The 13,459-nt window shown below is 46.1% G+C and overlaps 2 protein-coding genes across 2 annotated transcripts in view; one reads left to right on the plus strand and one right to left on the minus strand.

Annotated features, from left to right (window-relative positions):
* The window catches only part of MYL9 (myosin light chain 9), a 63,480-nt gene extending 58,041 nt beyond the window's left edge, over window positions 1-5,439 (minus strand). Inside the window, exon 1 of the mRNA XM_069243722.1 lies at window positions 5,307-5,439. The gene's annotated coding sequence lies outside the window, so the exon portion shown is untranslated. The remainder of the gene's footprint in view (window positions 1-5,306) is intronic.
* Window positions 5,440-5,538: 99 nt separating this feature from the next.
* Window positions 5,539-13,459, plus strand: part of LPIN3 (lipin 3) — a 426,254-nt gene continuing 418,333 nt past the window's right edge. The window contains exon 1 of the mRNA XM_069243720.1: window positions 5,539-5,705. The gene's annotated coding sequence lies outside the window, so the exon portion shown is untranslated. The remainder of the gene's footprint in view (window positions 5,706-13,459) is intronic.

The following is a 13,459-nucleotide window of genomic DNA, read 5'->3' on the forward strand; positions in this document are numbered from 1 at the left end:
GTTTAATATTGTTGTCTCCGGCAAAACATTGTCAAAGTTTGTGTGCCATGTAATTGCTTGCATTTTCCTGTAGTAGTTGATGTCCTGACAAAGGACTTCAGATTTTTAAAGGCTGAAACATGTGGACTGTGATATGTTACTGAGTGCTTGACAAAAACTTTATAACTTACAGTTCACAAACAGCAATAATGAAATAGCATCACCTTTGCATTTTTTGTGTGATCATTTATTATGTATCTAATTGTTGTTCTTTATAAATATTGCAATTTGAATGTATATTACTCAAGCTTACCTGTTTTTTTTCTTTAAATTGTAGGTTTTAAAATTAAAAAAAATATGTGAACAAGTGTATGTCCTTGTTTGGAATGATTAACCCATAATATCTTTTCACTAGTCGCTTCATATGGGTTTTTTTTTTTTTGCTGGTGGATTTTTTTTGTCGCTGTATAACATAATTATTTTTTTATACTTTTTTGTTTCCCCGACTTGCCATAGTCTGTTGCTGCTCCTAATGATAGACCCAGTGTAGAGCATTTGTATTAAAGATGCTACATGATCAACTAAACCCCAAATTACTTTGTGTGAGTTGTATGCTTCCCTTTAGAAAGAATTAAAAAGATTTCTGGACTTGCTGGATAGAAGGTCCAGCTTGGGCTGACCAGACCTAGACCTACTTATGTAGGAACCTGGAGCAATCTCGCGACTCAGGAGTGGTGAAAAGAGTGGGAAAAGCACTTGCAACCGGTCTTTTCTTGGCATGTAACATTTGGTGATTTCTAGCGTGACTGGGAATGCAATGCACAATATGTTAAAAGAGTGGCCAGCAAAATTTCAAGCAGTATAATATTTTTGTAAAGCAGCAGCACTTTTTGACCGTAATATTGTGGCCCAAGCCCGGACAACTCCAGGTAGCTGAAATATGTAGGTAACGGGCAGAGTCGAGGGACCTGGAGATCTTATGTATCCTTCCCTGTCTAACAGTCTGTGCACCTTATCACTCTAGGACTCTAGCCTATTGCTCACCACCACACCTGCACCCTTTGGGGCACAATGAACAGTCCTTTTTCTGTGACTGGCAGTATTTTCAGAATTTCACTATTTTTTGCATTTATTCTTACATTTAAAATTATAGTGACTCTATCTAAAAGTGCCTTGTTCGCATTAGCCTTCAATAGTACCAGAATGTAGCCCATTGCAGTCACGATCTTAATTGTTACAGTAAGGGAGTACTAAGTTGTTTTATAATTCAAACTCGACTTTTGGAATTGTGGCCATGAAAGTGAAGCAGAGGTGAAGGCCGTAGGCGTTCAAACGACCATGCTGATGCAGAGGTGGTTACCGGAATGGGAGCCAAGGAAATAGGGATACACAAGTTGGATCTCTGAATAAAAGTTTAGATTTGTATCTTAGCACCTAAAATCCAAACCGTGGAGTATTTCGGTACATTATGCCCTCAGAGCAGGGCTGCCCAGTAGACTTGATTATTCTAGCACTCTCCGTAGCCACTAGGGCATCCTATTATGCACATTTAAGGGTTCTATGAGCATTAGTGAGACTGTGCCACAGATATTTACCTTCTTACCTATGAACTGCACCCACAAGGTGAAATTCGTTCCCTGCGTATGCTCAATCACTTGGATCACACAAGGGTTGCCTCCTTGATCTGCTTGTCTTCGAACCTCATAAATACAAACATAGCACCTCTGGTCATGTACCAAAGTATTTAGGTCAAATTCTCCAGGGCCCAGAACTGCGCTGCCTTTCCCAGTACAAAAGAAGGCTGACCAAATACCCAAGGCAATAGTAACTCTACGAGGACTGCTCATGAAACAATATATTGCTCTCTAGACTGTGTACTTGTCATGCTAAGCCTACCAGAGGAAGACCCCCTCCAGCTCACCTGAGCACTTCCACTCTATCAGCTGATCACACACCGCAAATCGATCTCCCAATACTTGCTTCCATCAGGTAACTGCAGTACATATGTTTTAAATGTAAATCCATACACTACCAAGCATCGCTCCTCTTTACCTCCTACTGCTGCCTCATCATCTTGAACCTGACAATATAAAGTTCAGAAGAGCATGGGACACCGACCTCTTCCTCTCTGCATATTTATAGTATCTACCCATTCTGGCATTCTAAACGTTTGGTTCCAGAAGTGCAACCCCCAAAACTATACCCAGACACGTCAGTAGTGAAGAGTTGCATGCCCATCTATTCCACAAATATGTTCTGCCAAAGCTTCTCAGTCATTGTCAGCAGCGTCCCAGTGTCTAATGCTCTTGCATACAACTCTTCTAATTCAGTTGTGATCAGCAGCAGTACACAGCAAGACCCATCACAGTAACATGCCAGTACACCTGTATTCTGGTCATCAGCACCATTGGTTATCACAACCCCGGGATCCACGGCTGCTTAGCAAATGTACCTCCTCCTGCTCAGCAGCCTGGTAGCCCACGCTGCTGGGTCAATGTCACCCCAGAAATTGAAAACCAAAACTGAAGAATGTGTATGTCCCGACCATCATCAGGGAGAGGAAAAGGCTCTTCAGGCAAAAACCACTGGGGACCCTCAAGGACAGCCACCTACGAACTCTGGTGTTGGGCTTCGATCCCAGCAGTTTGGACAGCAACTTTGTGCCCATAGATTGTTGGGCCCTGACTTACCTACTGTGGGGTCAAATACCCTTGACCTGAGGTGCTTATCTCTTTTTTAGAAACCAGGTAAAAATGTACAGAGTGCATGGAGCTGTGTGCATTCACCATGGGACATAAAAAGGGCCCCTGGAATTATATGACAGGGGAGGACCAAATCATGCATTTGAGTTGAATAAATTATGCAGTAAGAAAAGGCATGTTGTTTACGCTGTGTAAAGTGGTACATTTTGTGACCATATTACTGCTTTATTTTTTCTTATTTTCAAATGTTAACAGTGTCTGGGCAAATGTTCCACCTCGTTCGTAACAGCGTAGCACTCATATAGAGAAATGGGCAATTAAAAGTCGACCAAGATTACGTTTGCGAGAGGCCTTCCGAAGTGTGGCAGCACGTCACCGTTTTTTTTTGTAACTTTTGATCAGTTGCAGCTAGAAACAGAATTGTGTTTTGGTAAAATCCGTACATTTTTTCATTATGTGGTAAAAGCGACAAATCCATAATTATACGGTAAAAGGCCACGGTCTCAGAATTGCATAATTCACATCGCCTGAGATATAGAGTGGGGTGAACTACCTCCATGTGCTCTTTCGGGTTAGAGTCCGGGAAACACTCTGCTTTATTGTAACTGGCTGTTCAGCTCTGATCCCCCTTTTTCTGTCACCTTCTGTTTCTCTTCTAATCAAAGCCTCAGCTACTTTTAGAGAGGATTAGGTTTGCAGTGTGCAGATTACTACTCAGTCCGGTTCCTTATTTCCTCCTGTGGTTCATCTCCTCAAACCTTATACTCCCGGCTACTAAAAGTATGTTATTATGCTACTGTGGAGATTTCCCTCATAATTATGGATTTGCTGTACCTGCCACATAATCGACCATCTCCATCATAATATGGCATACATTATCATAATATATAGTTTAACACAATACAATTTTGTTTCTAGCTCGAGCTGGTGTAAGGTTACTTCGAGGAAGTCCCGGTGGTGTCGCAAAGTGCTAGACATTGTGGAAAGCTTAACTAGTCAACTTCAAGTCCCAGCTGCAGCATCATATATTACACCAGAACTAACGAGGTGAATCTTACACCCTGGCAGTATTATTTTCGGGGACCTGTCAAGGTGGATTGTGTTACGGTAATCCCACGTATCACTGGCATTAAAAGAAGTCAAGCAGTGGTCGGAGTGTATATCTGGGACCAGTCGCGGGACCTGGAACTGGACTCTGTTAAACTCCTCCGGCGACCATGACTGCGCAAGAGATCTGATCCGTTATTACGCGCCTGTGCGGTTATTGTGGAGTGGGTAGATATGAGAAAAGTAGGTTGCCTAGGCCGTGCTTTATATCTTTGTGCGCTTGTTGTGTTATTCACATCTCGATGCGCCTTGTAGAGGAGGACATAGAAGGAAAAGATATGCAACTTCCTGCGGGAGTAATCCCAGTCGGCCCCTCCCAAACGGACACGGACGCACAGTCAGACATGCGTCACCCCCACCCCTACGAGGGACTGACTATTTTGGACCGAATTAAGTACTTCCTTAGAATGAATAAAGTAATCTTCCGGATGAACTCAGAGTGTTATCTCTGATGATTTAAAGTACTTTCCTGGAGAGAATAACGTCTCCTCTGAATTGGATAACGTGATACCCTCGGATGGAATAACGGGCTCACTTGAGTGAAACGGGTAGTAAGGCTAGTAACCCCACCTCCCCCCTCAAAAAATGAGGTGTTCTCCATATTGTAGCAGAGTGACTCCCTCAAAGTCCTTCCATGGGTTGATTGAAGTGCCCTCTGCTCAGGAAAAAAAACGACTGAGGGAACTGAGGAAGAATACGGTTTTCCAGAGACGGAATAAGGAGGCCTCCTGGCTAGGGTGCACTACAGTGGCCTCGCAAAGTGATTCTGTTCGCTTACTGAAGTGCCTCTGCACTAAGTAAAGAGCTTCATCTGATGGAATGACGGATTTCCATGGAGGGAATCCGGCGTTCCAAGGATGGAACAAGGATTATCCAGAGTGTACTATGGTGTCCTGACAGAGTGCTTCTTTGGACTTACTGAAGTGCCCCTGCACTGAATAAAACGCTCCATATGAGGGATGACATATTTCTGTGGAGGGAATAATGTGTTTTCACAGATGGAATAGGGCTGATTCCATGATGTACTGAAATGACAAACCTCCTAGAATGCTGCCCTTGATTGAATGAAGTGCCTGTGGGTTGGAAGAAAGAGTTTTCCTGGATATAATAAGGTGTTTACCCGAAAAAATAATATAGCGCTTTCTTGAGTTTGCGCGAATTGCTTCTCAAGTTGAAAAAAGTAGCCCTAGAATAAGAAATACACACGCTCTTCCCTTGATGATTGAACACATATTTTGGCCATAGATTGCAGGTGCTGACGTCTCACCTGAATGGAAACAAGTGCCCGTCCGGGTGAAGATAGCAGATCGCTCATTTAAATGAAACAAGGCGCGCCCAGGTTATGCCAATAGAGACACACTTCAACCATTCCCTCCCCGGACGCCTTTCCTTTGACTAGAATATAGCGCTCTCTGAGGCGGTATAGAGTTCTGTCCCGGATGAAACAGAGTGCTACCTGGATGAAATAGAGTGCCCACCTCCCCGATGAAATGAAGTTAACCCCTAGAATGTTCTTACCTGTGTCACTGGAAGGATGTGGTGGAAGCAGAGAGCGCACAAACCCACAACCTATAGCAGAAAATAACTAACTGTTTTAATCCCACTGAATGTCACTTTCTGGGCGTCATCTGACTCGGCAGGCCAATGGCAGGGCGAGTTTACCCAAGCAAGCCCCGCCCACCCGAGGGATTTGGCCATACAAGGGTAAGGAATGCCGATGATCCCTTGGCTGCGTCCCAGGCCGGAGTCCGTGTTGTTGGTACGGAGAGCCAGCGGAAGAGGGGAAGAAATGCTGCCGGGACTGGCGAATTCTGCCATATATAGATGAAAACCCAGCAGGGCCCACTTCCCGGGGCCTGCAGGCTGTCATCTAGGGCCCAGTGACACAGGGGGATAAGCACAACTTTATAAGGGGAGGTGAGTGCTTCTCGGTGACACGGCGGGACCCGGACAGCCGTATAACGTTAGGTGCGCACACACTCAGCGACAGAGTGGGCTCATCTTTGGAGGGATGAGTGCACACTCCGAGGTTGAACAGTGCACATAGTTCTGGGTGAGGGCGCACCCGGACGCGGTGTAAAGAGGCAGGTTTCTAACGGGAGGTCAGTGAGAGCGCACCCAGTGACGTTAGAGGTGGGCGAGCACAGACAATATTTGGCATGTAAATCATGCAACAAACTTCGTGTTACAATGTGGTATGGTGTCGGCAAAATTCAAAAGCAAATTATTTTACCAGACGAAAGCGTCTCACCTTAGTACATCATTGCATCTCTTAATTGAGAAGTAGGAATTAAAAGTGATAGTTTCTGTACAGAAGTGGGAAGCATTCCTGCCCTGTCTGTGAGGACAATGCTGTTAGTAAAGAAGAGGCATTTAAATCGGACGGGTCCCACCCGGTCTCAAGCCTGGCAGTCATTAAGGTGACTGATACAAGTGCAGGTGACCAAAGGCTATTAGTGTTCTCTCAGTGATATGGGCTGATACATTGGCATGGTTAAGTGGTGGATGCCAGGGCTTTAAGTGGTGTGGGTCCCTCTGGGACTCTGGCTTGGTATCAATTAACCAAGGATGCTGAAACGTGGGATGCTGAAACGTCCTTGTCAGGTTCTACATTAATATCCTTAACTTTAGTAGGAAAAACACGAATCGATTTCTGAACGTGATTGTGAAGAACATTAAGGTAATCCTGTTCAGCTATTTAGGTCCTGTTTATATTTTAAATGAATGTTTTACTCAATCTTGCCTTCCCTAAGAGTCTTAGCTAGTGCCAGGATGTTGTGTTTTTATGCATATTTTCATGTAGGATATTACTTTTGTATAGTGCATACTTTGAACTGAGTGGCCTTCAGGTGTTTAGTACAGACCGTGATTGAAAGTTGGTTAAAGCTGAAGACACTGCCAGTTTCTCATAGTGCCTGTCAGTGAGTCAATGGGTGGGGCATCTAGGCCCTGGCTTCTCCGTAGAGCATGCAGAGTTATTGGCATTCTGTTATATTGGACACTGTTAAATCTGAAGATTTCTAAAGTGAGGTACACTGAAAGAGATGACACGAAAAGAGAAGTGAGGTCTTTTAAAATGGGCTATCCAGAAATAAGGTAGAACGCTAGATGTGCTATAGAAATAGATTGCAGTGAAAACAAATGGCAAGATTATTTTATGTACGTGTTCTTTCACTGCAGTAGGGCACTCAACCATTTAATTTAGGAAATGTTCCAGTTAATATTTGCACTTTTCACTGATGGCAACACTAACCCAGTACTCCCAATGCATTCTGCATTATTAATTGCAGAGACGGCCCACTGCAGTTCTTTTAAACATCTGCTTTTCCACCTATCGCTTCGTAGTCCCCAGGCATTCTCAAAGTTGCTATACATCACTTGATAGGCTTTTCTGAGTGGGACAGAGTCTTCAGTGACTGTGAGCTGGCTGAAGCTAAGTGACATGCAGTTTCACCCCACCTTCATCTTTGACTATTACTCTGAGTGTTTTCATTCAGTAGTTGTTCTTCCTGGTGGAAAAAATGGCCAAACCCTCATTCCCTGCTAACTACTGCTATCACTACTTCTTTTTTCCCCTAAACCCTTCAGTTACTAATATTTAACTGGCTCAAACAGTATTCTATTTCAACCCTCTTAGCCCTTTGCAGACAGGTTTTCATAAATACCACCTAGTGGAAATATCTGTCTCAAATGTCCATAACTACCTTATTTCGCAAAGTGACCGAGTTGTTCACTCTGCCTAATCTCCTAAATCACTTGGTTGCTTTGAACTCTGTCAACAACTCAAACTTACTCCTGACTCTTGCCTCCCTTCACAAACATCGCTTTTATTCAGTTCCCCTTTTCTCCACCTGTACTTTAAGCTCTCTGTCGAAGACCGTATCTAATGGATTAAAATATATACCTATAATGTATACCTATGGCAGGCTTTGTATCAACACCTTCCCCTTAACTGGATGGGTTTGTTGGCTGTCGCATATCCCTGTTTCTTATTCAGTGATTTTCCTCCCTAGTCTACCTACCTCTGGAGCAATACTTCTTAACTGTGTTCTGATTGGATGACTTGTGTCCTTCCACATCTTGCATTCAGGGAACACATTTTTTATTTTTCTTCTAGCACTTCATAGTAGTATATCTGTTTTCTTGCTCTCACTTGTGTGCTGCTTGCACCCCAAATGACTCCTCCACTCTTTGTGTTGCTTCCCCGTTCCTCAACAGCTGTGCCATTGCTATTTTTTCATTTTTAACACCCGACCCACTCCTCTACCCACACACCCTTTCTGCTCCCACTGCTATGTGGCGTTTACTTTCTCCCACCACCGGCTCCTATGCTGTTACTCCACTACTTCCTCTTGCATTTTTTCACTTGTTTTCCTTTTTTGGAATCTGAGTAGCTTCAATTTGTACAAGGGCCTCTCTTTTCTTAACAGGCCTTTTTGTGCGCATTTTTTTATTTTTATTTACCTCTCCAAGCTATGCTTTTGCCATAAAAAAAACAAATGGGACCAGGTCTTGCTGTATGTGTGCACAGGCATGGTGAAGTCATGTTAGGCTGCAGCAGTGGAATAATCCCTGCACAAGCATGCATGATAACTTGTGTGGATACACATTGAGCCCCTCATTACAAATTTGACGGGTGAAAAAGGCCACCCGCCAAACGCCCGCAGTCAGGTTGCTGCCAGTGCGGCCACCTTCCTGCGGGCCCCATTAGGAGTTTCCCACTGGGTCAGCAGGTGGAAACGGTGTTTTTGCCCGCAGGCCTAGCATGAAACAGCCCACAACATTGTGCCGGTTTATAATTGAGCTGGCGGCAATGTTGCGGTGTATAGGGTGCAACCGCACCTGTCGTGCTTTTCAGGGCTGTCCATGGGGACCCCTGCACCCCTTCTCTGCCAGATTTTACATAGTGGTGCAACTGACATGTAAAAGCTGGCATAGAGGGGCTCGTAATCCTCAGGGAAGCGCTGCATGCAGCGTTGCACTGGCGGATTAGGACCGCTAGCACCGCCAGTCCCTCCAATGAAGGGAAACCGGCAGTGCTGGCGGTCCGACCGTGGCCCAGATGCCATGATCATAATGTGCCGATCTGACCGCTCCCAAGCGGTCAGACCACTGCTTTGGTTGTGGTGAGACCGCCACCGCAGCCCTGAAGATCGCCAGGTTCGTAATGAGGCCCTGAGTTTTTTATTCTTTTTTTTTGCTGATGCTGTTTTGCATTGCCAACAAATATGTTTTTTTTCTTCCTGTCAATATGGAACAGTATTGGCAAAACCCATTAGCAAAGCCATTAGGCTGCATTGCTTTTAAAAGGTGAAACCAGTTGGCTCTGCTAATAATTGTTTCAGTGTCCTGTTGCTTCTGATTTACGTTACCTATCACCCTTACCAATTAGACTCATTGTTAGAAATTTTATTTTGTCACATTACACCTTATTTCCCACAGATGTAACCTCTTGCTTTGGTTCTCACACCATCTATGCACGGGTGACACCCACATCTCTTACTAATTTCCTACCTGCGACCCCCTTCTACACATAGGCGGTCATTCTGACCGCGGCGGTCGCCGCCCGCCAAGCGGTTCCTGCCGAAAGACCGCGGCGGTCATTCCGGCTTTCCCGCTGGGCCGGCGGGCGACCGCCAGAAGACCTCCGGCCGGCCCAGCGGGACAGCCCCTTCAACAATGAAGCCGGCTCGGAATGGAGCCGGCGGAGTTGAAGGGGTGCGACGGGTGCAGTGGCACCCGTCGCGATTTTCACTGTCTGCTAAGCAGACAGTGAAAATCTTTGTGGGGCCCTGTTAGGGGGCCCCTGCACTGCCCATGCCAGTGGCATGGGCAGTGCAGGGGCCCTCAGGGGCCCCACGGCACCCGTTCCCGCCATCCTGGTTCCGGCAGTGGACACCGCCAGAAACAGGCTGGCGGTAAGGGGGTCGGAATCCCCATGGCGGTGCTGCAAGCAGTGCCGCCATGGCGGGTTCCCTGGGCCAGCGGGAAACCGGCGGGAAACCGCCGGCTCCCCTTTTCCGACCGCGGCTTTACCGCCGCGGTCAGAATCGCCCAGGAAGCACCGCTAGCCTGTTGGCGGTGCTTCCGCCGCACTCCGCCATGGCGGTCATGGACCGCCAAGGTCAGAATGACCCCCCATAGAAATCTTGGACTATTCCCTGGTTATTTAAAACTGGCTCTTACCCCGTTTCCAAATGCTCAGCTCAGCTAAGCCTGCCATCTTCTGCTTCCCAGCCCTATAGGCCGCAGCTACACTTCGATGTGCCATATTTCCTCTTGACATCTTAATATCATGCCATGTGGCAAGGCACCATTGGGTATAATTTAACTTCAGCATCAGAGTTGAATCATTCTGCACAACCACTTCGAAACCGTCGAGATTTCAGCTCCACAGTTTCGGGAGAATCTGCCAGTATCTCTTCTTCAGCGCTGCCAAGCCCCTGACCAGCACAAAGGTGTTAAGTAAGCTGGAAGATTGCAACAGCCAGTTGGCAGGAATCCAACACTCAGGACATGCGTTTTCTGCCTTTGATAAGAGCAGACATTGCTCCACATTTGCAGAGTGTAACCTGCCAAAATAACATCACTTCGAGGCACTCTCAGCAAGCTGCGTGGAAATCTTCAAAACACAGAGAACAGGAGAAATCTTTTACCCTTGTATTTAAACTTAATATGGGCCATCACGCTCTCTGCGTTTAGCCAGCATGCACCTCCTTGCTGTACTCACCCCCATGCGCCCTTGCTCCTTCACAGGTCAGATCAGCTTCCTGGGTCTCTAGTTCGGACTGCCCACCCGCTGCAGCTCAGTACCCACCCAGACCGCTTTGGGATCTTAAATGAGATTTCAAATCGCAACTTCTGAGGATAGGCTATTAACGGGCAACCGAAAACCCCACTCCAGCTGATACCTCTTACGTAATGTGACTGCTTACAACGCAGACAGTAACACCTCAACACGTTGTCAGGTGTGCAATGTATGCGCCCCTGTCCTTTGCCATATTTCATCGTCCATCCTATCCCCTTTATGTCATCCACGCAGCCTGCAGCCTACACCACTGTAGCTATATAAAGCACTCCTGTGAGAAGGGATACCCGAGCTCTTACTTTATATGAATATAAAATACGCGGTTGCATTTACTGTGGAGAAAAGCTAAACCTGTTGGCTTTGGCTCCGCCTGCTCAGCATTCTTGGAGGGCCTTTGTAACCTTAAGGGTCCCAGCAGCATTACCTGCTGGAGCTCACCGGTCGCCTGCAGCCTGAGCTGTTGCATTATTCCAACTAACATACATTGCTTTCTACTGCACAAGCACGCACTCCAGACAAGTTTCCTGCATTGTTACAAGCCGCCCTGCCTCTTTGGATTGCTTACTTCCAGGAAGTCCTCAACGCTCCCTATGCAGATTTGCTACAGTGCTTAGCGTTGTAGTTCAATGTACTATCTCATGGTCTCAGTAAGGCGAGTGCTTCTTAAGTAATTCCTTTTATGGAATGTCTAGACCTCGCTGTATTCGCTGCAGAAACCTAATGCACAGTCAGCTCTTGCAACATTTCTTGCAGGACACTTACTTCGCTATACAGTGCTCTGTCTCAAGTCAGCGTGAATCGCGACCATACAGTATTGCACGAGTAACTCCCTGCATCCAGTGTTCTTTCAGCATTCCTTCTAGATTCTGCTGTTGCAGTACTTGCAGCTCGTGAACATTCAGAATTGAATTCACTGCAAGCTCTTCTCCAGTACTCTTTCAGCACTCAATGCAGACAGCAGGTACTCCCTGCAGCTAATGAACATTGGTAAGTAAATTAACTGCAAGTGGCTCCTGCAGCTAGCCAGTGCCTCTGTAGCGTTAATCTCTGCAGTAATGCACTTTCAGCACCTCTGCAGAACTTCTGTAGCTCATGAAGTATCAGAATTACATTCTCTTTAAATCCCCTTTACAGCTATAACCTCTTTAGTACTTTTTGAGCACTTTCCACTGATAGTGCTACTGCAGTACTTCTGCAGCTTATGAAGATTGAGAAATAATTTAATGCAGGTTCCCCATTCCTCATGTAGTTGCCCTGTGCCTTGCCGGTACTAGTCGGTGTACCAATGCTCTTTCAGCACTTTCTCTATGCAGTGCTTCTGCAGGTATTCCATGTAGCTGGTGAACGTGCAGATGTAAAGTCACTGCACGTGTCCCTTAAAGCCAGCTCCTCCTAGTACTGTAGGTAATCATGCATCTACAGCAGTCGATGCAGCCAATACACTGCATACTCAGTGAGCATGCGCTCTAGGAATCTCCTACGACCTGCTCTCCTGAAGAGCGCCCATACTTATAAAAAATGATAGATTCCTTAGGGAACTCAGAGCTAGCACTAATACATCATTTGCTGAAAGATTTAGCTGCAGACAATGCCCTTGCCTACAGTACTCAATGCAGATAATGATCACTTCAGTTCTTTGAAGAGCTCCTCAAGGTGTGTTCCTGCAGTACATATGGTGGCATCCATTGCATGAACTCTAGAGCTAGTGGTCCTTCAGTCTAACCTGCAGCCAGTGCCCCTGCAATCTTCTATGTACCCAGCACTTCTCCTGTATACCATGAATTTAGTGACCATACACCATTCTTTGTCTATGCTGGACATCATCAATGCTCGTAAGTACTCACTGTATTCACTGCTCTCTTTGCACTCTGATTCTTTTTAGAGACTGTCTAATGCACACGCTTATGCACTGCTCTTTATGTCTAGTGAACATGCAGGATTTGACACAGGTAGCGCCTCTGTAGTACTCAGGCCTGTCAGGATCTTTTTCTGGGGTATCTGTGAATTTTTTTTTGCAGGGCTTCACTCTGGTTTTTGCCTTGTGATAAAAAAAATATATTCTACAGGTGAAACGTGTTAGAAATGGAGTCTCTGGTTGGCAGTCCGTTACACCTTGTCCAAGTAGGGTCCGTCACCCTGGTGAAGGTTAAAGAAGTCACAATCCTTTGTTTAGCACAAAGTGCCTGGTATGCATAAAAAATAAAACTGCTGGAGAGGTGATGTGTCAGAAAAGCAAGTAATGCCTCAATTCCTTACTCGCAAATGAGGCCATGAGTGGATTCTTTCCACGCCAGGTAGGTGATGCGTCAATTCTTTTCCCCACAGGAGAACAATGCGTCAATTTTCCAAACATGCATCCTTGGTTCCTCGCGATGATGATACAGATTTGACCCCCAGGGACAATGCGTGGAAAATCCAGAACGCACGGCAACAATAGATTCACGCTGAAGCAGGCAAGGCATGGATTTCCACTGGTGCTGCATTGATGTTTCAGCTGGGAGGCAGGCGCTGCGTAAATTTTTCTGCTGCAATGGCCGCAGTGCGTAGATTTTTCTTTAGGTCACCAGCTTCCACTTCCACGGGCCCAGGGACTGGATTTGGCACCACTTGGCAAATCAGGACTCTCAGCAGAAGAGCCCAGGCACTGGCCCCCAAAACTTCACAACAGGAGACAAGCTCAGTCCAAGCCCTTGGGGAAACTACTCAAGCAGGATACACAGCAAAGTGCAGTCTTTGTCGTTTCTGAAGCAGAAGCAGCAACTGCAGGTCAACCCAACAAAGCACACACAGCAAAGGGGCAGTACTCCTCCTCAGAGCTCCTCAGCTCTTCTCCTTGGCGGCGTAACCTCTTGATCCAGATGTG

Source organism: Pleurodeles waltl, chromosome 7, assembly GCF_031143425.1.
Source record: "Pleurodeles waltl isolate 20211129_DDA chromosome 7, aPleWal1.hap1.20221129, whole genome shotgun sequence".
Taxonomy (NCBI): Eukaryota; Metazoa; Chordata; class Amphibia; order Caudata; family Salamandridae; genus Pleurodeles; species Pleurodeles waltl.